Source organism: Macaca mulatta, chromosome 5, assembly GCF_049350105.2.
Source record: "Macaca mulatta isolate MMU2019108-1 chromosome 5, T2T-MMU8v2.0, whole genome shotgun sequence".
NCBI lineage: Eukaryota > Metazoa > Chordata > Mammalia > Primates > Cercopithecidae > Macaca > Macaca mulatta.
Genome location: NC_133410.1, coordinates 163,958,270 through 163,981,486, shown reverse-complemented (window position 1 = coordinate 163,981,486; position 23,217 = coordinate 163,958,270). Strand labels below are relative to the sequence as shown.

General features: G+C 43.1%; 1 protein-coding gene and 1 long non-coding RNA gene across 2 annotated transcripts in view; both read right to left on the bottom strand.

The window, feature by feature from the left end:
* The window catches only part of LOC144340862 (uncharacterized), a 129,216-nt gene extending 124,248 nt beyond the window's left edge, over positions 1-4,968 (bottom strand). The window contains exon 1 of the transcript XR_013417359.1: positions 4,835-4,968. The gene's annotated coding sequence lies outside the window, so the exon portion shown is untranslated. The remainder of the gene's footprint in view (positions 1-4,834) is intronic.
* An 8,272-nt stretch (positions 4,969-13,240) lies between these two features.
* Positions 13,241-19,826, bottom strand: LOC144340861 (uncharacterized). Its single transcript, XR_013417358.1, has 3 exons — positions 19,531-19,826; positions 18,529-18,793; positions 13,241-18,284 (listed from the first exon to the last, which is right to left on the bottom strand). It is a non-coding gene; the product is annotated as an uncharacterized LOC144340861 (long non-coding RNA).
* Positions 19,827-23,217: the final 3,391 nt, after the last annotated feature.

Here is a 23,217-nt window from a genome sequence, read left to right as displayed (position 1 = left end):
CTAATTCATCTTAAAACCATTTGGACGATTTCCTTTTGCACTTTTACTCCATGACTAAATTCTTTATTTGCTAAAATAAAAGAAAATTATTAATGCCTTTTAATAGTTCAATTACTGAAATGTCTCGTAATAGTAACTTTCTGTAGCACAATTCTGTCCTCCCAAAATCACCTTAAATATAACAGAGTTCAGGAAGCTTTGGAAAGGAAAAGCAACTTCCAAAAAATCGCAGCAGAGAGCAGGCAGATCACCTCAGGTCAGGAGTTTGAGACCAGCCTGGCCAGTATGGTGAAACCCCGTCTCTGCTAAAAATACAAAAATTAACTGGGCCTGGCGTCATGTGCCTATCGTCCCAGCTACTCGGGAGGCTGAGGCAGAAGAATCACTCGAACCCGGAAGGAGGAGGTTGCAGCGAGCCAAGATTGCGCCACTGCACTCTGGACTGGGCAACAGAGTGAGACTCTGTCTCAAAAAAAAAAAAAAAAAAAAAAAGGTTCATCAAATAAGATGAGATTGTCTTCCTAAGAAAGAAGTCTTCCCGGCCAGGCGCGGTGGCTCACGCCCGTAATCCCAGCACTTTGGGAGGCCGAGGCGGGCAGATCACGAGGTCAGGAGTTCGAGACCAGTCTGGCCAACATAGTGAAACCCTGTCTCTACTAAAAATACACAAAAAATTAGCCGGGTATGGTGGCATGTGCCTGTAATCCCAGCTACTCAGGAGGCTGTGGCAGGAGAATCGCATGAACCCGGGAGGCGGAGGTTGCAGTGTGCCAAGATTGTGCCACCGCACTCCAGCCTGGGTGACAGAATGAGACTCCATCTCAAAAAAAAAAAAAAAAAAAGAAAAAAAAAGAAAAAGAAAGAAAAGAAAGAAGTCTTCCCAATAGAAATTGAATCTATTTCTGAACCATAATCTATTCCTTCATTCCCTTGGCATCATAGCAGTATCAGGGCTTACTTAGACTTGATTCTCTTGTCCTTCAGCAGCCATTGCCAAAGACAAGAGAACTAAGCCTAAGTAAGCCCTGATACTGCTATGCTGCCCTGGGAAAGAGGGAATAGATTGTGGCTCAGAAATAGATTCAATTTTTCTAAAATTGTCCCACAGAAAATAACAAAATCACCTTGCATTGAACCTGATTAGAAACATACCCATGAATGTGGATAAATTAATTATCCTAGTAATTTTTTTAGTAATGGCTTGTATAAACAGGTGCCAAGCAGATATACTTGTAACATTTAAATATGAAACTGAAAAATAGTATGTTGGATGATAAAATAGAACTCAATAAGTTGTCTATAGATTGAAAGATTGAAAAAGAGATGTCCCAAACCAAAAGACAGTCTTTAACACATTAAAATTTAAAATCCTACATTTGGGTTTAAAGAATATTTGAATCCTATGGGACCTGGAAAACTTCAGCATTTTGGTTGATTACATGCACACAAGGTAAATGAAGAGTGGAGCCTATCTGCTGCCAGGAAAACATTAATGTAAGCTCAGGTAGTGTTAGCAGTGTCCATACCTAAAAATAGGATTACTCCTTGTTCAGGTTAAACAATATCTGGGTTACTCTGTTTATCTTAAGGTACAACTCTTAAGGGATGAAATCAAATGGATTATCCAAAAAACATAACCAGGATGGTGATGGGTTTTTGAAACAATGATAAATAGCAGTACATGATAAATAGAAGTAAAGGAAAATGGTAAATTGAAGACAGTGTGCTAATAATTAACATAAATCTTTCCGCAAGTGAAAATTTTGTCATGTGAAAGGAAGATTAGATTTATTCTCTATGACTCTGCAAAACAAAACTACGGTCAGTGTACAGAAAAAGGGGACGCAATTTTGATCAAGCATAAATAATAAAATTGTGATAATTAGAGCTGTTCAATAATGGAACACATGTGTCATACGCTGATGTATTCATTCTATGTCCTTGGAAGTTTTCAAACAGGTCCCATAATGTTATTCAAAGGATTCATGTACCAAGAATTACATTATTTCCAGGGCATTCTAGGATTCTAACTACATACAAGTAAGTGTAGCACAGTTCACCTAGACAGTAGAACTCTCTGACTGAGACATAATATTCTTGAATTGCTTTGTCTAAAACACATTTGAATATAAGACTGATGTTCATAAGCTAGATGCAAAATCATGTCTCATTATTTCATTGTCTAACTTCATTTAAAACAGTGAGTTTTTAAAATGTGGGTCCAAACTTTCAAAAGATTTGACTTTTGAAATATAAACCCTCTCAAAAAAAATTTGTACTATCTTTACCTTTTCAGATATTACAGATTTTTTTTCTCAATACCTACTAATCTCAGACACACATCACTCCAAATTTTAAAACAAAACAGAAAACAAACATTAAAATAAAAAAAAAAACAGAAAGAAGCAGATTCGCTGTGAGATAATAGGGAGAATTTGTCTTATCTAACAGATATAATATTGACTTTCCAAAGGAAAATATTTGTGGGCTTTAATCACAGAAGAGAAAGAGACATGTAATATATAATGCAGGAAAAAGAAGTTTGTATAAAATTTTTACAGGGCACATTCTTTGTTCTTTGTCCATACTAGAAAAAATTAGTTGGCTATGGGTTGCAAAGAACATGCTGTTACAAAACGAAAAGTTGACATCTGGATCCAGCCCAAAGAATAAAAGCATCACCCTACAATATTTACTTAAGAATCACAGAAGTTCATTTTAAGGTTAAGAAACTTGCATAATAGAAAATTTTAATCAAAGTTTACTCTAAGTTTGGCTACAGTGTATGTATATAAAATGCCTAAAATGGAGTATGTAATTGGGCAATGTAGTGCCTTTGAAGTTACATAAAGTATTTAGTAATGCCTTACCGTCATTGCCTGTTTTAAATATAAAGAGCTTTCATGTTAGTTCCTGTGACCTAATGAATTTCCTCAAGAGAACTTTATTAAATTGTATCTTCCTAATGCTAGGAATAATAACTATAGGAATAGATTCAATTTAAAATGATTTATTTTTACCCACAAAAGACCATTTCCCAGTAACATTTAAATAATGTCTTTTTTCTTTAACGTTTATTTTGAAAACAAAATAAAATAACATTTTACCTTTATGTTTTTATTTCACATCTAGTTTTCACTTTGAGACAATAGATCAAATGATGTTTAAAGGAGACAATAAGTAGAGTTGCATAAAATAAAAATGAGAATAAAATCTTGGAAATAAAATTGCAATTGTATTTCACCCTCTTCCAAGGGTGAAATGAGAGCATCTAATGAGCAAATTTAGGTAAAAAATCATTCTCATAATATTCACAGGAATATATATTGTAAAGACTTTCCTGGAAGGCATTTTGGCAGGAAGGATAACCACAGTTAATTTTAATATACTTTAACCTGGTTATTCTACCTCTAGCATGTATTCTAAATAAATATCCTAGAATATATCCTAGAATGCATCTAGGATGTATTCTAAATTAAAAAAAAAAAAAAAAAAACTATAAACAACTAAATGTGCCACAAGGCTGCTCATGCAACCTGAAAACAACCTAAAGGACCATAATTATAAATATATACATATAATTATATAACCATAAAATAATGCACAATTCAGTTTTTGATTAACCTGGAAAGATTTTCAAGTGGCAAGACCAGGTTATAGAAGAATATATGTAATATACCATTTTTGTGTGTAGAGGATAAAAATATGGAAAAGAACCCTAACTATGAACAATGATCCAGGTTGAGTTTGGGTGGGTAGGGAAAGGATTGGGAGGTGAGCAGCTTATATTAAGTCTTTTAAACACATGGATTTAAACAATATTTTCTTGACACATTAAACTAGTAAGTTTCTACTTTCTAATAAAAAGAAAAAGCTAATCATTCAAAAAGCTTTATTCAATGGCGTAGTTTTTGTTTCAATGTAACTTTTAATCACTCTAAGCAAAATGAAGTATCTCAAGAATATTAATGAGTACACGCATGTTCCCTCCAGATAGTAAATCCTTTGCTGCCATCTTCTGGAACTTGATCACTAATATATACTCTGAGCTTCCCAGAAGAGACAAAAGAATAATTACATTCTTACATGAGCACAATGCTAACCCCAAATTAGCTGTTAGGCACATGCTAAATAATTTCTTTTATTCTCATTAACCTACAGTTGGGCTCTGGATTTTCCTTGAGAATCCTTAATGGGATTATTTTTTACAAAGAAATTCCCACTAAGTAATGCCTGGGATTTCTTCAGTGCTGGATTTTAATTCCACAAAAACTCATAATCTTACAAATACATATAATGATAACAGATAAAATAGAACAATTCGAATAAAGAGTAACACGTAAATAAGTGATTTTAAAAACCTGAAACTAGGTTTACCACCCCCCCCCCTTTTTTTTTTTTCAAACATTAGTTTGGGGCATTTTATTTAGGAAATCTTACCCAGAAATCCAACATACAAACAAAGAGAACTGGGCATCCACTTGTATCTTTCTTCCAAAAAGTGCCTAAAAGTGTATTTGCTTTCGTGTGTGAAACTAGATTTGTCTTAAAGGGATGCTGTACAAAGCAGGAAGGAGCCAAGCAATTCCAGAAAGGTGGATGAACAGAGGAGCTACACATGGGAGAAATGATACAAAAAAGACAGTGTGTGCTAATCGATCAGGAAAGAAGGAAAGCACTGGGTTAATTTCTTACATAAGAATAATGTGGTTTTGTATGTGTGAGACGCCATTAAAAGTAAAGATTTCTTAAAATTTCAGTGATATAATAGAGGCTATGTAATCAGTCTCGTCTGTGACATTTCCAGGAAAAAGCAATATTCTTTCAAACCTACCTGGGTCTTAAGATGTGACTGTACTGTGCCCTTTCCCTTCACCACTCACGTCTGGAAAGATAATGAACTCCCTCAGCCCCACTTCCTTATCTTCCATTCACTTGCAGACTTACTCAATCATGCTTCACCTTTCTTCTCTCCCTGTTGAAGCTGGTGAATGTTTAACTCTTAGGGTGGGGAAGGATGTAAGAAGGGAACACCCTGATTTGTAATATTGTAGCATTTGCTGATTTCAAGTAATTCCACCGCCACTGATTTAAAGCTGATGTCATCGAATGCAGAGCTGGGCTTGGATGTGCACAAGGGACTCTCCTGAGTAGGTATGAGCTCCAGCACACCTCCCTCTGATCCCTCTACTGAAACTGCTCTTACCTAGGCGTGGTACATTTCCCGGTGACCTCCTAGGGAAAGATACAGTTTGCTTCTCCACTTGACTAACAGGCAGCACAAGAAACTCCCTTATTGGTGAGCCATTCTCCTCTTTGGTTCTCTTCCTATTTCTCTGGCAGTTGCTTGCCTTTCTGTGCTATGTACGACCTCTGCCCATAACCTGACAGATGCTTCCCAGGGTCCTATCCTCTGCTCCCTTCTGTAGTCACTCTCCTTATAATCTCAGCCCCTCACCCACTCCCATATATCACAGGCACCTCAAACTCAGTCCGACATCGTGCTGTCCCCTCTTCCTTTTTTCCTGCACCGGCACGCACTTCAATCGTATTATTTACGATAGTTTAAAAATGTATCTGTTCTTTTCTATGTTCACTGCTATTGCCTAATTTTATCTGCATGTCGTATCTCTCCTGAGCAAATGCCACAGCTTTTTGAGTGATTTTTTTTTTTTTTTTTTTTTTTTTTTTGAGACGGAGTCGCGTTCTGTTGCCCAGGCTGGAGTGCAGTGGCCGGATCTCAGCTCACTGCAAGCTCCGCCTCCCGGGTTCACGCCATTCTCCTGCCTCAGCCTCCCGCGTAGCTGGGACTACAGGCGCCCGCCACCTTGCCCGGCTAGTTTTTTGTATTTTTTGGTACAGACGAGGTTTCACCGTGTTAGCCAGGATGGTCTCGATCTCCTGACCTCGTGATCCGCCCGTCTCGGCCTCCCAAAGTGCTGGGATTACAGGCTTGAGCCACCGCGCCCGGCCAACAGGAGTAATCTTTCTAACGTCCATGTTCCTACACAATTTTGTACACCAACTTAATTTTTATTCTTTCCCTACCTGATTATTTCCCTAACTGGATAGTGAGTCTTCCTGGACTCAGATAGACCCTACATGACCTCGACAAAGGTTTTCAGCTCTCTGAGCTTTTATTTCCTCATCTGTAAAAATGAGTGTAATAATCCCTCTCCGCATTCCTTGAGCCCAGGAGTTTGAGATCAGCCTGGGCAACATAGTGAGACCCTATCACTACAAAGTAAAAAAAAATAAAAATAAAAAAATGATAACTCTTCTCCCTCAGGGAGGCTGAGAAATGTAAGGAAAATGAAGCAAATAGGCCTGGCACACAGCGGTGCTTCACACATGCTTGAATAGACAAAAGATGGAATGCATTTTACAGGAGAAGAAACCAAGGCTTTTCTCTAGGGACATGACTCCCATGTGGCCCATAGGTGCTTGTTCCAGAAGACACATCACTACCACCTGTGCAGTGCATTCAGAACCAGGCTGTGGACCAGGCTGTAAGAAGGAACAAAGTCAAAAAATGGCCTGATCAGCCTTAAAACTGAAGTCACCCACGTTGTCGTGGGCTTTTTCAGATAACCTGGCAATAGATAGAACGGCTCTGAGAGACGTAGGGGAGAAACATCCTGGGAAGGCCAGGAGGTGATGTGGGTGCCCTCTGTTCATTCAGTTACCTTCTGAGCCATTTGTCCTCCACTTTCAAAGCCCTTGCCTGTCTGGCACCATCAGGGTACCCCCCGTGCTACCTCACTTGCAGTTTCTTGCACTCGTCTCCCAATCACCTCTACTCATTTATCGCGGGCTCTAGATTCCCCTCTACACCAGGCTTTATCAGAGCCTCCAATCCACTTTCAGTATCACCTTTTTCACTATCATCCACTCATGTCCTTGCTTCCTTCCTAACCCCGTGTTGTTAAATCGAACCATGGCAAATCAGACCTATCTGTATGTATAGATCTATAGATAGAATACGATAAAATTTATACATTAGACTTCTTCAAAATTCAAAACTATTGCACCTCCAAAGACACCATGAGGAAGTCAAATTGTCCCTGTTTGCAGATGACATGATTGTATATTTAGAAAACCCCATCGTCTCAGCCTAAAATCTCCTTAAACTGATAAGCAACTTCAGCAAAGTCTCAGGATACAAAATCAAGGTGCAAAAATCACAAGCATTCCTATACACCAATAACAGACAAATAGCCAAATCATGAGTGAACTCCCATTCACAATTGCTACAAAGAGTATAAAATACCTATGGATCCACCTTACAAGGGATGTGAAGAACCTCTTCAAGGAGAACTACAAATCACTGCTCAAGGAAATAAAAGAAGACACAAACAAATTGAAGAATATTCCATACTCACGGATAGGAAGAATCAATATCATGAAAATGGCCATACTGCCCAAAGTAATTAATAGATTCAATGCCATCTCCATCAAGCTACCAATGACTTTCTTCACAGCAGTGGAAAAAACTAAAGTTCATATGGAACCAAAAAAGCCTGCATTGCCAAGACAATCCTAAGCCAAAAGAACAAAGCTGGAGGCATCACGCTACCTGACTTCACACTATACTACAAGGCTACAGTAACCAAAACAGCGATATAGACCAATGGAACAGAACAGAGCCCTCAGAAATAATACCACACATCTACAGGCATCTGATCTTTGACAAACCTGACAAAAACAAGAAATGGGGAAAGGATTCCCTATTTAATAAATGGTGCTGGAAAAATTGGCTAGCCATATGTAGAAAGCTGAAATTGGATCCCTTCCTTACACCTTATACAAAAATGAATTCAAGATGGATTAATGACTTAAATGTTAGACCTGAAACCATAAAAGCCCTAGAAGAAAACCTAGGCAATAACATTCAGGATATAGGCATGGGCAAGGACTTCATGACTAAAACACCAAAAGCAATGGCAAACCAAAATAGACAAATGGGATCTAATCAAACTAAAAAGCTTCTGCGTGACAAAAGAAACTACCATCAAAGTGAACAGGCAACCTACAGAATGGGAGAAAATGTTTATAATCTACCCATCTGACAAAGGGCTAATCTACAAAGAACTCAAACAGATTTACAAGAAAAAAGCAAACGACCCCATCAAAAAGTGGGCAAAGGATATGTATAGACACTTCCCAAAAGAAGATATCTATGTAGCCAACAGACACATGAAAAAATTTTCATCGTGACTGGTCATCAGATAAATGCAAATCAAAACCACAATGAGATACCATCTCATGCCAGTTACAATGGCAATCATTAAAAAGTTAGGAAACAATAGATGCTGGAGAAGATGTGGAGAAATAGGAACACTTTTACACTGTTGGTGGGAATGTAAATTAGTTCAACCTTTGTGGAAGACAGTGGTGATTCCTCAAGGATCTAGAACTAGAATTACCATTTGACCCAGCAATCCCATTACTGGGTGTATACCCAAAGGATTATAAATCATGCTACTATTAAGACACATGCACACGTATGTTTATTGCGGCACTATTCACAATAGCAAAGACTTGGAACCAACCCAAATGTTCATCAATGATAGACTGCATTAAGAAAATGTGGCACATATACACCATGAAATACTATGCAGCCATAAAAATGGATGAGTTCATGTCCTTTGCAGGGACATAGATGAAGCTGGAAACTATCATTCTCAGAAAACTATCACAAGGACAGAAAACCAAGCACCACATGTTCTCACTCATAGGTGGGAATTGAACAATGTGATCATTTGGACACAGGGTGGGGAATATCACACACTGGGGCCTGTCCGGGGGTTGGGGGCTGGGAGAGAGATAGCATTAGGAGAAAAACCTAATGTAAATGATGAGTTGATGGGTACAGCAAACCAACATGGCACATGTATACCTATGTATCAAACCTGCAGGTTGTGCACATGTACCTTAGAACTTAAAGTATAATAATAATAAAAAAGAAAGAAAGTGAAAAGAGGCTGGATGCAGTGGCTCACGCCTGTGAACTCAGCACTTTCGGAGGCCAAGGCAGACAGATCTCTTGAACCCAGGAGTTTGAGACCAGTCTGGGCAACATGGTGAAACCTCATCTCTACAGAAAATAAACAAAATTAGCTGGGCATGGTGGTACATGCCTGCAGTCTCAGCTACTCGAGAGGCTGAGGTAGGAGGATGGCTTGAGCCTGGGAAACAGGCAAAGGTTGCAGTGAGCCATGTTTGCGTCATTATACTTCAGCCTGAGCAGCAGAGCCAGACTTTGTCAAAAAAAAAAAAAAAAAAAAGAAAGAAAGAAAGAAAAAAAAAGAAAGAAAGCATTCCCACCCTTTGCCCTACCTTTGAGGCTCTGTCAAATGCAGGTGATGGTGGCCAACTCCCTTCTATAGCAAACTGAATAACTGACTTTGCTTGTTCTCATTTGAGTGCTCTTTGCTTATTTCTGCACTTTGCACTAGGGGTGGCAAGAGTGATAGGGACAAGGGGACAAATTGAGGTCTATTTTGGAGATAAAACAGGTCAACCTTGATAATGTATTAGAAAGTAGAGGGGGATACAGAAAAGAGAGGCATCAGGAAGACTCCTTGAGACCAGGCATGGTGGTTCACGCCTGTAATCCCAGCACTTTGGGAGGCCGAGCGCTCTTGAGGCTGGGAGTTTGAGAACAGCCTGGCCAATATGGTAAAACCTTGTCTCTACTAAATATAAAAATCAGCTGGGCATGGTGGCACACTCCTGTAATTCCAGCTACAAGGGAGGCTGAGGAAGGAGACTTGCTTGAACCAAGGAGGCAGAGGTTGCCCTCCAGCCTGGGCAACAGAGCGAGTCTTTGTCACAAAAGTAAAAGTAAAGATAAAGAAGACTCCATGGGTGTCTGTCCCTGGCAACTGGGTGGATGGTGGCATCGTTTACTGAGATGAAGGTCAGAAGAGGAGCAAGTTGGTGGGGTGGCTAAAAGCCAAAGTTAATTTTTTCATGTGAGATAACTATCAGATGAAGGTGCCAAGGAGGCAAGTACTCCCTGGGTCTGTGCTCAGAGGGAAACCAAGCAGGAGAGAGGACATGGGAGTAGTCACACAAAGATGTGTTTTACAGCCGGGAATATGGATATCACGGAATGAGACAGTATAGACTAAGAAGAGATGAGGAAGCAGGACTGAATATGTAGGAATCCAGTTTCTCTTTGTAAATATTTCTTTTCTTCTTCTTTTTTTATTTTTATTTATTTATTTATTTTTGAGATAGGGTCTCACTCTGTCACCCAGCCTGGAGTGTAGTGGTGTGATCAAGGCTCGTTGCAGACTTGACCTCCTGGGCTCAAGCGTTCTTCCCACCTCAGCCTCCTGAGTAGCTGGGAATCACAGGTGTGCACCACCACACTTGGCTAATTTTTTATTTTGTAGAGACAGGTCTTGCTATGTTGCCCCAGCTGTTCTTCAACTCCTAGACTCAAGTGATCCTCCCATCTCAGCCTCCCAAAGTGCTAGGATTACAGGCATGAGCCACCGTGCGGAGCTTGTAAATATTTATTGAGTGAATAAGACATTCTTCAGCTCTGAGTAAAGCTGAATGCCTCCCGAGGGATTAGATTAGAAATTCCCACAGTCTAATGTGGGCAGAAAACGAGGAGGCAGCCTCAGAGACTGACAGGAGCTGCCACTGAGGACAAAGAAACCCAAGGAGTGTGGGGATGAACCCCTATTGCTTCAGACCTTCACATGTGCTGTCCTCTCTCTAGGATTACAAAAGTCATGTGAACTCATTATTAGTAAGTCAAACACAGTGGAAGCACATGACAGAGAGAGTGGAAGCTGCCCATCACCCCCAACTCTCCATTCGTAGGCACTGGTGATCGGTGTCTGCAGATGTTTTCTGTGCCTATTCTAATGCATTCTCTCACACACACATTCACACCATATTTTCCTCCATGCATCCAAAATGAGAAATACCTCATTTACTGCATGCTTTTTTCTCTTAATGCGGACTCTTTTCATGTACATAGAGAGCACATACTTACTTATATTTCAGTACAAATGTACATACAATACATTCAGTACACAGAGAGGTGCCTCATTCTTTAAGATAGATGTTTATTAGAGTTTGATTGTATGAATTAATCACAATGTATTTAAACAATCTGCACTAATGAAGCATTCCTCTTTCTTTCTTTTTTTCTTCCTTTCTCTCTCTCTTTCTTTCTTCTTTCTTTCTTTTCTTTCTTTCTTTCTTTTCTCTCCTTCCTTCCTTTTCCTTCCTTCCTCTCTCTCTCTCTCTCTGTCTTTCTCTGTTCCTCTCTCTCTCTCTCTCTCCCTCTCTCTCCCCGCCTCTGTCACCCAGGCTGTGGTGCAGTGGTGTGATCACAGTTCACTGCAGCTTCAACCTCCCTGGCCCAAGTGATCCTTCCTCTTCAACCTCCTGATCACAGGTGAGCACCACCGTGCTACAGTTTTTGTAAAGACAAGATCTCACTATGTTGCCCAGGCATTTTTTTTTTTTTTGTAATTATAAATGTGGCAATGCTCTACTTTGTACAGTCTGTACAAACACATGCCCTTAGACAAATAAATTCTTAGAAGTAGAGTTGTGAGGTAAAAAATGGTGAATGCTTTTAATTTAATAGATATTGCCAAACTGCACTCCAAAGACTTCAGAACAATTTTTGCTAACAAGTGTGAATTAAATTCCTTGTTTATCTATGCTCTTGCCAAGACTGGATATTGTCAAGCATTCAACTCAGTCAATTCTATAGAAAAAAATTGATATTGTATTATTGTTTTAATTTGCATTTCCTAGAATATAAATAAGGTTTCTAATAGGTTTTCACATTCTTTGACAAATTTTATGTAGCCTTTTTAACTTTTTGATTTGTAAAGGTTATTGGTATATTAGCTGTCTTGTGTAAGTATTGCAAATACTCTTTTTTATTTAAAAAAAATTTTTTTTTTTTTTTTGAGACAGAGTCTCGCTCTGTCGCCCAGGCTGGAGTGCAGTGGCCGGATCTCAGCTCACTGCAAGCTCCACCTTCCGGGTTTACGTCATTCTCCTGCCTCAGCAGCCCGAGGAGCTGGGACTACAGACGCCCGCCACCTCGCCCTGCTAGTTTTTTGTATTTTTTTTAGTAGAGACGGGGTTTCACCGGGTTAGGCAGTATGGTCTCTATCTCCTGACCTCGTGATCCGCCCGTCTCGGCCTCCCAAAGTGCTGGGATTACAGGCTTGAGCCACCGCACCCAGCCAAAATTTTTTTTTTTACTTTCTTTCTTTTTTTGTTTTAGAAACAGGGTCTTGGTCTGTCACCTAGACTGGAGTGCAGTGGTGTCATCACAGTTCATTGTATCCCAGATCTCCAGGCTCAAGCGATTCTCTCTCCTCAGCCTCCTGAGTAGCTGGTACTACAAGCACGCATCATTACACTCGGTTAATTTTTGCATTTTTTGTAGATATGGAGTCTCACTATGTTGCTAGGCTATTCTCAAACTTCTAGGCTCAAGCGATCCTCCCACCTCAGCCTCCTAAAATGCTGAGATTACAAACATGAGCCACCACACTCAACCGCAAATACTTTTTCTTTACTTGTCTTAATTATTTGTTCAAATATAAATATAGATGGGCTATATGTTGCCCAGGCTGAAGTGTAGTGACTATTTACAGGTGTAATCATGGTTCACTGCAGCCTTGAATTCCTGGCCTCAAGCTGTCCTCCTGCCTCAGCCTCCTGAGTAGCTAGGACTACAGGTATGCACCACCATGCCCAGCTAATTTTTGTTTGTTTTGTAGAGACACGGTATCACTATGTTGCCCAGGCTGGTCCCTGGCCTCAAGCAATCCTTCTACCTTAGTGTCCCAAAGTTCTAGTATTACAGGCATGAGTCACCATGCCTGGCCAGCTTGTTAATCTCCATTTTTGCCTTATAAAGTCTTAGAATTATATGTGGTCAAGCTTATGAAGGCCCTTAATATTCTAATTTTTTTCTAAAACCTACTCATCTTTATTCTAGAAAGTTATTGGTTTTATTCTCTTACATATAAGCATCTTTGAACTATCTGTAATTATTTTGGTGTTGAGAGGGTAGGAATCCAGCTTCTCTTTGTAAATATTTATTGAATGAATGAATGAGACATTCTGCAGCTCTAAGTAAAGTCGATGGCCTCGCAAGGGATTAGATTAGATGGTTAATAATATTGTCTGTTCACTCTACAAATATTTCTAAACCAAATGCCTGCAAGGAAGAATGCAATGGTGAGTAAAATCAGATATAGCTCCCACCCTGTGGCTACTACAGTTGATGGGACAGGCAGACATTGGCCAGATAATAGAAATAGATGTAAAATTTACAAAGGAGATACGTGCTCTGGAAGAGCATATAATAAAGAAAATTACCCTAGCCTGGGAGGTCAAGAAGGTGTTATTGGCTAAGGAAGTTTCTTGGGAAGTACCCTCAGGACCAGCACCTGTGAGAGGGGGAAGCTAGCCGGCCTCGGCAGGCAGAGAAAACTGCATTGGAGTTGCAACAAAGGTCTTAGCCAATTCCACAGGGAGCTCTAGAGGGTAGATGACCCTTCAAAGTTGCACTGAATTGAGGCAAGGGGTCTGAGCTTTTATTGCCCACCCCATCTCCCTCCTCCAGTGGACCAGGCAATGGATGCAGGCTGTCCCCAGGTAGCTTTTTTCAGCCAGGGCATTTCCCAGAGTGAGACTCATCTGTGAGCATCAGCCTCCAAGTCTCCCAGCAGCTGGGGAATGAGGGCCCGGTCCTGAAGTGACATCTGGGTGGCAGGTCACAGCATCCACTGCAGAAGTCTTCCATAAAGAAGTTGGGGAGACCTTGAGTAGAGTACTGATGGGTAAGTGGAGATTAACTAGGCACAGAGAACGAAGACTTTTACTAAGAGCAACATAATTTCTCCAGCACAACGCCATGGGAAGGCTTTCTACATCACAGGCAGGAAGGGAAGTAAGGAGACTAATTAGGAGGTTACTAAAGGAATAGGTTTATATAATACATTAAAATCTAAATATGAACATATGAAAAACTAGAAAGACAGAAAAGGTAAGTCTCCTGATAACCCCAGTCCTCAGAGACAACAACTATTAAGGGTTTTTGTGTTTTTATTTTTTGTTTGTTTGTTTCTGTTTTTGGGGGGATGGAGTCTCACTCTGTCACCCAGGTTGGAGTGCAGTGGTGAGATCTCGGCTCACCACAACCTCTACCTCCCAGGTTCAAGCAATTCTGGACCAGCCTCCCGAATAGCTGAGATTATAGGCGCACACCACCATGCTCGGATAATTTTTTTTTTTTTTAGTAGGGATGGGGTTTTACCATGTTGGCCAGGCTGGTTTCAAACTCCTGAGCTCAAGTGACCCACCTGCCTCAGCCTCCCAAAGTGCTGGGATTACAGGTGTGAGCCACCACACCCAGCCAACTATTAATGTTTTTGTGCATTTCTATTTTAATATTTTTTATTTTTATTAAAAAAAAAAACAGAGACGGAGTCTCACTATGATACTCTGGCTGGTCTCAAACTCCTGGGCTCAAGTAATCCTCCCACCTTGGCCTTTCAAAGTGCTGGGATTACAGGCATGAGCCCCCATGCCTGGCCTACTGTATTCCTTTTCCATCTTTCTTCTCTGCACATTTTACTTAAAAGCTAGGATTTTATTGTATATGTGATTTGGTTTTCTGCTTTTTTCTACACATTTTTTTCTATACCATTACTGTTTCTAATCACAAAAGCAGTACACGCCAATTACATAAACTCAGAAAGTACAAATTTTTAAAAAGAAATAAAGAATACTTCTGACCAGGTGCAGTGGCTCACACCTGTAATTCGGCACCCCACAGTTTCCAGAGCTCCTATGTCCATGGTCCAGCTCAGCACCTGGCATGCTGAGAATACTTGGGAAATGCCACTAAGGACTGTCACCTCAGGAGGGTCTCTTCTCATCTCCAAAGCTGTCTTCCGCTTAGTGAAATGCATGCAGACACTGGGCAAGTGTGTATTGAGCTTCTAATCTCTCCCAGATACTGGAGACACATCCACAGACTGACAGAGTCCCTGCCCTTGTGCTGCTCTCCCCTTGAAGAGACAGACAATGGTGACAGGTAAAAAGCTAAGACATCCTGAGCTGTGAAGGAGGCAAGCAAGGGCTGAGGGATGGAGGCAGCAGGGTAGGAACAGGTAGTGGTGGCCTGAATGTCTGGAACCCACAGCCGGGGCAGGACCCTGCTCTGCTCTGCTTGGGGAACTAGCTGGGCTCTGAGTCATGAAGATGGACAGTGGGCAGGGTGAGGCTGGCACAGTGCAGTCCCTTCCCCACTGCTGAACACGTCACCTTCGTTGGGTGGGAGCACAGATTTGGGGAAGTTGAGAGCCATCCTGATCCTAGAGGTGGTTGTTTCTGAAAGCAAAAATCCAAGGCTTATGCTCCTGGGACAGGGGAACTCTGGGACTTCGAGTCCTCCCCATGGCCTTCACATTGGGCAGTGAAGACATCTTCCTATTAAATCTGAAGGAGGGAGAAGTGGTGTCACTTGGGGTGTCAGCTTTCATCTCACTTAGTCCTTAAAGCGGCCCTGCGAGGTGAGGACCACCATCAGCCCAATTTACAGATGAGGACACTGAGCACTGAGGCTCAGAGAAGTTACGTGGCTTGCCCAAAGTGACACAGCTACTTCGTGATTGAATGAGATTGAACCCAGGTCCTTCTTAGACAGCGCAAACTGTTGATGGAACACTCTGGCTCACAGATGAGCAGGTAAAGTGGAACAAACACTTTAGAATGATTTGGCAATATTCACCAAAGCTAAACATTTGCCTCCCATGAACTAGCAATTTCATCCTTGCACATGTACCTTACACAGATGTGTCTATATCTTCACTAAAATACAAGTGATATGGTTTGGCTCTGTGTCCCCACCCAAATCTCAATCTCATCTTGTAGGGAGATGATTGAATCATGTGAGCGAGTCTTTCCCGTGCTGTTCTCGCGATAGTGAATGGGTCTCATGAGATCTGATGGTTTTAAAAATAGGCGTTTCTTCGTACATGCTCTCTCTTTGCCTGCTGCCATCCATGTAAGATGTGACTTGCTCCTCCTTGCTTCCTGCCATGATTGTGAGGCCTCCCCAGCCATGTGGAACTGTTAAGTCCAATAAACGTCTCTCTTGTAAATTGCCCAGTCTTGGGTATGTCTTTATCAGCAGCATGAAGCAGACTAATACAACGAGTAAAACAACGTTCATAGCAGCACTATTTGTAATAACCTCAAACCAGAAACTTCCCAAATATCCATCATAGAAGTATAGATTGAAAAAAACCATGGTACCTTCAAAATTAGAATACTATACATCAAAGAAAACGAATAAATTATGGCTTCAACGTGAATGAATCTCACAAACCTCATGTTGAGTTAGACCTATAAGAATAGACAATGTGTGATTCCATTTATATAAAGTTATGTTCAGGCAAACTAATCTCCAGTGATAGAGTTTACCTGGAGGTAGGGGTGCAGGGAATTGAGCCTTCTGTGTGGCCTGAAATGTTTACAGTAGTCCCTCGACATTTGTGGGGAATCAGTTTCACTACCTTCCACGGATACCAAAATCCACAGATGCTCAAGTCCTGATATAAAATGGTGCAGTATTTGCATATAACCTAAGTATATCTTCTAGTATATTTTAAATCATCTCTAGACTACTTATGCAATCATGTGTCAGATAATACATTTCAGTCCATGCCAGAATGTATATAGGATGGTGGTCCCACAAGATTATAGTGGAGCTGCACTATACAGGTGTACCATTGCAAAAAATTGATATTTAAAAAGAGGTGGGGTCTTTTTATGTTGTCCAGACTAGTCTAGAACTCCTGGGCTCAAGTTATCCTCCTAAATTGGCCTCCCATAGTTCTCGGGATTATAGGCGTGAACCACCACAACTGGCCAGGCATACCAGTTTTTATTGTTTATATTGTATTTGTATGATCCTTTTGTTTTTCGATACACAAATAGCCACTATTGTGTTACAATTTTCTACAGTTCTCAGTATGGTAACATGCTGCAGAGGTTTGGATCCCAGGAGCCATCAGCTCTACCATTCAGCCCAGGTGTGTGTCTGGCTGTACTCTCTGGAGGAAGCTAAGGAGAAATGACCTAACAGCAGAGGGTGAGTCTGAGGTGGGATCCTGGGACAGGTATGAGAAGTTGGGCAAAAGCAGGTGAAATCTGAATAAATTTTACCATATTAATATAATTACTGCATTAATAACCTTAGAGAATTGTTCACACTATCATGTAGTTAATAGGATTGCACCCATGTTAAGTTTCTTAATTTTTTAAAAGAGAAAAGGTCTCACTCTGTCACCCAGGCTGGAGTGCAGTGGTGTGATCATAGCTCACTGCTTCCTGGAACTTTTGGGATCAAGCAATCTTCCCACTCAGCCTCCTGACTAGGTGGGGCTATAGGCACACACCACCATGCCTAGCTAATTCTTTTATGTTTCTCTAGAGACAGGGTCTACCCATATTACCAAGGCTAGTCTCAAACTCCTGGGTTTAAGCAAACCTGAGCTTCCCACCTCTACCTCTCAAATTGCTGGGATTACAAGTGTAAGCCACCACACCCGGCCTAAATTTCTTAGTTTTGACAAATGTGCCATGGTAATGCAAAATGTCATTATTAGGGGCAGCTGGATGGAAGGTGTATATCTAAAATCATTTCAAAAGTAAACATTTGTTTTAAAACAGGAAAGTGGTTATACTTCCGTGAGTGTAAAGTACAAAAGGCAGGCTCACAATGCTGTCAGAATTCAGAACACTGGTTTCAGGCCTAGGGGCACTGGAAGGGGCTGGGCATGGTTGGCTTTGTGATCTGGGGGCTGGTGTGTTGTATTTGTGAATGACTTTTGAGCTGCACACTTACCTGCAGTGATGTAAGTCATATCTTAATATATTTTCATAAGTTTAACAAAAAATAAAACGAGAATGGGAAGCTTGTTTGGGTTGTGGGGCCTCAGGTTCTTATCCAGCCATGAGCCCTGGCCCAGATGGTCCTAGAAGCTTGGAAGGAACTGAGAACATTCCAAGTAGAGGTGGCAGAGCCAAGGCGGAGCACACTGCTGCACGTCCCTAGCTGTGAATGAGGTGTCCTGGTCAGAAGCAGTGCTGTGTGCACTGCAGGGCGAGCTGGTCCATGTCCACATTGTGGCTCAGTGCAGTGAAAGCCAATCTCATCCCCTGCTGTGGCTGTAGCAGCAGCTGCAAGGCTTCGGGATCTCACCCAGCTTCTGCAAGGTGAATTGTGACAGTGGCAGAGCTCCACAGTGCCAGGGTCCCCTGCATGGTCATGCTGACTACAGCTGAGAGCCCACCACACCCCTGGTGCCCCTGTCTTCCCAGGGCTGGGGTCGAGGCCAGGCCCCTCTCGGTCTGGGAATTGTGCCCTGGGAGGGGGCCTCTGTCCCACAGTTTGGGACAGAGGCCCCAGGACATGTTGCTGATAGACTGGGGCTGCTGGGATGCCATGCTCACCTTTCTCTCTCATGGCCTTGATGAGATCAGCTTCCACATTGAACAGGAATTTCCAAGGTGTCTAGGGCTGCGGGGTAGCTGGTGGGGTGCCACCCTGGCTCTTTCCAGGCATGCCAGTCACTGGCCACCAACAGGGCCAGATGCAGGTGTCCATGTTGCAGCTGGGGTAGCTCCCAACCTCTCTCTTGGTCCTGATTGGTCTGGGCAGGGCCTGGTGTCGGGGTCTCCATGGGCTTCCTGGGCTAGACCTGTCCCAGTGATAGCCCTAGCAAGCAGAGACGACAAAAAAAAATCAGCTCATATGGTCCAGCTTTGGGGTCTTGGAAGAAGTTGCTACCAGTATGAGGGCAGGAGGTCAGTTTCCTCCAAGATCCAGAGAGCATGTCAGCCATCCTTGGGGTCAGGAAAGGAGCCCAGCCTCTCCACCAGCCAGATAGGCCTGCAGTAGGATGGGGCTGGAGCTGGCCATGTGGATCACTTGGGCCAAATGAGGGGAAAAGGAAGACCATGGGGCAGAGGAGGAGCATGGGGGCAGCTGATGGCCTAAGGATAAGGCACTTGAGAGAAGGGGTCTGTATTAGTTTGTTTTCACACTGCCACAAAGGAATGCCTGAGACTGGGTAATTTATAAAGGAAAGAGGTTTCATTGACTCACAGGTCAGGAAACTTACAATCACGGCAGAAGGTGAAGAGGAAGCAGGCACCTTCTTCACAAGGCGGCAGGAGGGAGTGAGTGGAAAATGAGGAAGTGCCACACTTTAAAACCATCAGCTCTCCTGAGAACTCACTCACTATCAGGGACAGCATGAGGGAAACTGCCTCCAAATCCAATCACCTCCCACCAGGTTCCTCCCTTGACACATGAGGATGACAATTCAAGATGGGATTTGGGTAGGGACACAGAGCCAAACCTATCAGGGTCTCAGTCTGTCTTGCAGCTCCCCTGGGGCTGGGCTGAGTGCAGATTTGCTGGCCCTGCTCGACGGCACGTGGGGGATCTACCTGTATGCCACCATCTGTTGCTTCCTGGTTGTGGTGGCCTGCTTCCTCAAGAGGAGGGCAGATCAGCTCCTGCCAGCCTCCCACAGGATCTTGTGGAGCCCTGGCCATCCTTCCCGGATGAGGACATGAAACCGGGCTCCTTGCCCTTCTTGCTGCTTGAGTGGCAAACCTCGGGTCATCCGTAGGTCTCGTCACTGCCTCTGCTTCTAAATGGAGAGTGTTTTGCCAAACCTTCCTGGGAGAGGCCCTTTATTTGTTCTATGTTGATAAAGCCGGGTTAAGACATCTTGACAAGCAGACAAGAGTAGCACCCAGGAAGGGTGGGTGTAGGGTGCTGGCCTTTGGACTTGCCTGGAGCTGGGGATTACCAGAAAGCAGGGATGTCAGGCCTAAAGTTAGGAGAAGGTGGTTATGCTGGGTGTGTGTGGCTGGCTTGAGTCAGGGCATAAGTGAGAGCTAAGGTTTGTCAGCACGCAGCAGGGGCGGCTGACACCTGATCTAGAGGCTGCAGAGTCCAGGGGTTGCTCTTAGTTCCTGGATCCAGGAGGAATTCTGGAGCCTGAGTCTGGGGCTGCCTAGGGGTGGAGGTGGTGGGAGGCAGGGGGAGGGGCAGGAGAGGAGGCTTTGCATGGCAGGGTGACGGACAGGAAGCCGGCCAGGGACCAGTTTGCAGTGGTTGCTCCCATCCCCGCCTCTACCCCCAAACCGACCCCTAGCCCCACCCTGGTGCAGGGTCGGGCCTGAGCTTTTGTCCTTTGCTTTGACCTCAGCAGATCACAAGATGGAAGTCACAATCACAAGTGGAAGCACCCGCGGGTGCGTCACTTGAGTCAGTGGTGACCTGCGGTTTCTGCTCCTTGGAGTGTTGGTGACCACCAGGAGAACATGGAAAGGTCCACACCCCTGACCTTGAGGGCCCTGGGAGATGGGGGACCAAGGTCCTGCTGCCCTGCGTGTACACTGAAAGGTGGCCTAGGAGTCCTGTCTGAACAGTGGCAGGGAGGGAGAGGAGGAGGGAGAGAGAAGTGGAGAAGAAGGAGAGAGAAAGAGAGATGGGGAAAAGGGAGTGAGATAGAGAGAGAGGAAGAGAGACGGGGAGAGAGACAGAGGAGGCTGAGAGGAAGAGGAGGGAGAGCAATAGGAAGAGAGACATAAAAGTCAGAGAGAGACAGGGAGAGAGGCTCATGAATAGGAGACAGGGTCACTCTTGATCCCAGTTCCCAGTGAAAACTGTAGGTCACCATAGTAACCACACATGCAAGGAAGTCTTCTGCCTGCTGCTTGCAGTTCCAGAGAACTCCTTCTGGAGAGTAAAACCTTTGACTGCTGCCCTTCCTCAATGGATTTTGGTTGTGTTTTCTGGTGAACGGTGATGTCTCCCCTATTGCCTTCCTGGGCTCAAGGATCCATCAAAAGCTGACACGTCTTTGGGGGAGGCTCTGCACTGCCTTCATGTCACCAGATTCCCCGGGAAGCTTGTGAACTTGGCTTGGGCACTAAGCAGCTGGTTACACTGGGCTGGGGCTCTGCTTCTGTCTTTCACTAAGAGGGAGAGCCAAGAAAGAGATGGAAGCATGGTCTGCAGAGAAGAACAAGGGTCTGAGTTGTCATTTCTCTTAAAAATACTCATTCCCTCCCGTGCCACCTTTGTGAGGGCATGAGGCACAGCATGTGTGTGTGTGTGCACGCTGGTATGTGTATGTACGTGCGTGTGTCTGTGAGTGTGCACGTGTGTGTGTGCACACTGGTGTGTGTATGTATGTATGTGTGTGTGTCTGTGAGTGCGTGTGTGTGTGTGCACTCTGGTATGTGTATGTGTGTGCATGTGTCTGTGAGTGTGCGGGTGTGTGTTGCAGGGGTTTACAGCGGACGGAATATGGGAGGGCAGCTCCAGATCAAAGCTACACATCTCTCTGACAGAGTGATGAGCGTTTCCGGGACCACAGCAAAAGAGTGTTTTCATTTGTATCCATTTTTATTGGCGTTGAAACCTATATTTTTAGTAGCATGTAAATCTTAAGTTGCTTAACTATTCTTAGAAGCATTTACACCAGCATTTACTCCAAACTTTTTGGCATCAGAGACCAGTTTTGTGGAAGACAACTTCTCCACAGACCCAGGAGAAGGGGAAGGGATGATTTGAGAATGATCCAAGCCCATTACACTTATTGTGTACTTTATTTCTATTATCAGTACGTTGTGATATATAATGAAGTAATTATACAACTCATCATGATGGAGAATAAGTGGGAGCCCTGAGCTTGTTGTCCTGCACCTATGGTCCCACCTAGGGGTGATGGAAGACAGTGACAGATCAAAGCTACACATCTCTCTGATAGAATGATTGAGGTTTCTGGGACCACAGCAAGAGAGTCTTTTCATTTGCATCCATTTTTATTAGTGTGGAAACCCATATTTTTAGTAGCATGTAAATCTTAAGTTGTATGTACATCTTAAGTAGCATGTAAATCCTTCGCATGGACAGTTCACAGTAGGGTTTGTGCTCCTACGAGAATCTAATGCTACCACTGATCTAACAGGAGGCAGGGCTCAGGCGGTAATGCAAGGGATAAGAAGGAGCTGTTCCTACAGCTGAAGTTTTGCTCTCTGGCTGCTGCTCACCTCCTGCTGTGCAGCCTGGTTCCTAACAGGTGGGGACCCCGATTTACCCAGTAAGATAGATACGTTATTATGGAAATTGAAATTATTCACCCTGCACCACCCAAAATTACCTTGCACACCTACATCCACCAAAGGGTCCCGTAGCACACTTTGGGAGCTGTAGACAGTAAGCCTGGAGCTCCATTGTGCACTCCATCTTTTCACCATCCATGGGCTACCAGGCTGTGTTAGTTTGCTAGGGCCGTCTTACAGACTGGCCACAGACTGGGCACCTTCAACAACAGAATCTTACTGTCTCACAGTACTGGAGGCCAAGAGTCCAAAATCAAGTTGTCAGCAGGCGGGTCTCTTCTGAGGGTGGAGCAGGAAGGCTGTGTTCCAGGCCTGTCTCCTGAGGTGTGGGTGGCTGTCTTCTCCCTGTTATTCTTCATTAAGGGTGATTCTGGTGAGGGCTCAGAGGAGGAAAGCTGGACAGAATGTTTGTAGAATATGGAGGGGGCCGGGCATGGTGGCTCATGCCTGGAATTTTAACATGTTGCGAGGCTGAGGCAGGAGGATTGCTTGAGGCCAAGAGTTCAAGACCAACCTGCCCAACATAGGGAGACCCAGTCTCTAAAATAAAATAAAATAAAAGAATATGGAAGGGAAAGGTCATTCTGATAAGTCTTAGATGGAAATGAAGAACATGCTATTGGAAACTGGAGGAAAGGTGACATTTGTCACAAAGTGACAAAGAACTTGGCTGCATTGTGTTCATGTGCAAGTGTTTTGGAAGGCAAAACTTATGAATAATGAGACTGAAATTTGCTAGAAGAAATACCTAAGCAAAGTATTAAAGGAGCAGCTTGATTCTCTTGAATATGTATAGGAAAATGAAAGAAAAGAGGAAGGATTTAGAGACAGAAGTTATCATCAAAAGGGAAGAGAATTTAGAGATTTGGGAAATTTTTAGCCTTCTCAGCCTGTCCATATTTTAACAAATAAAGTGTGGAAGAGAACACAAAGGTTGTGGATCAGAATACATGGATCAGGGCTGTGCTCTTCACCAGGACAATGAAAGAGCAA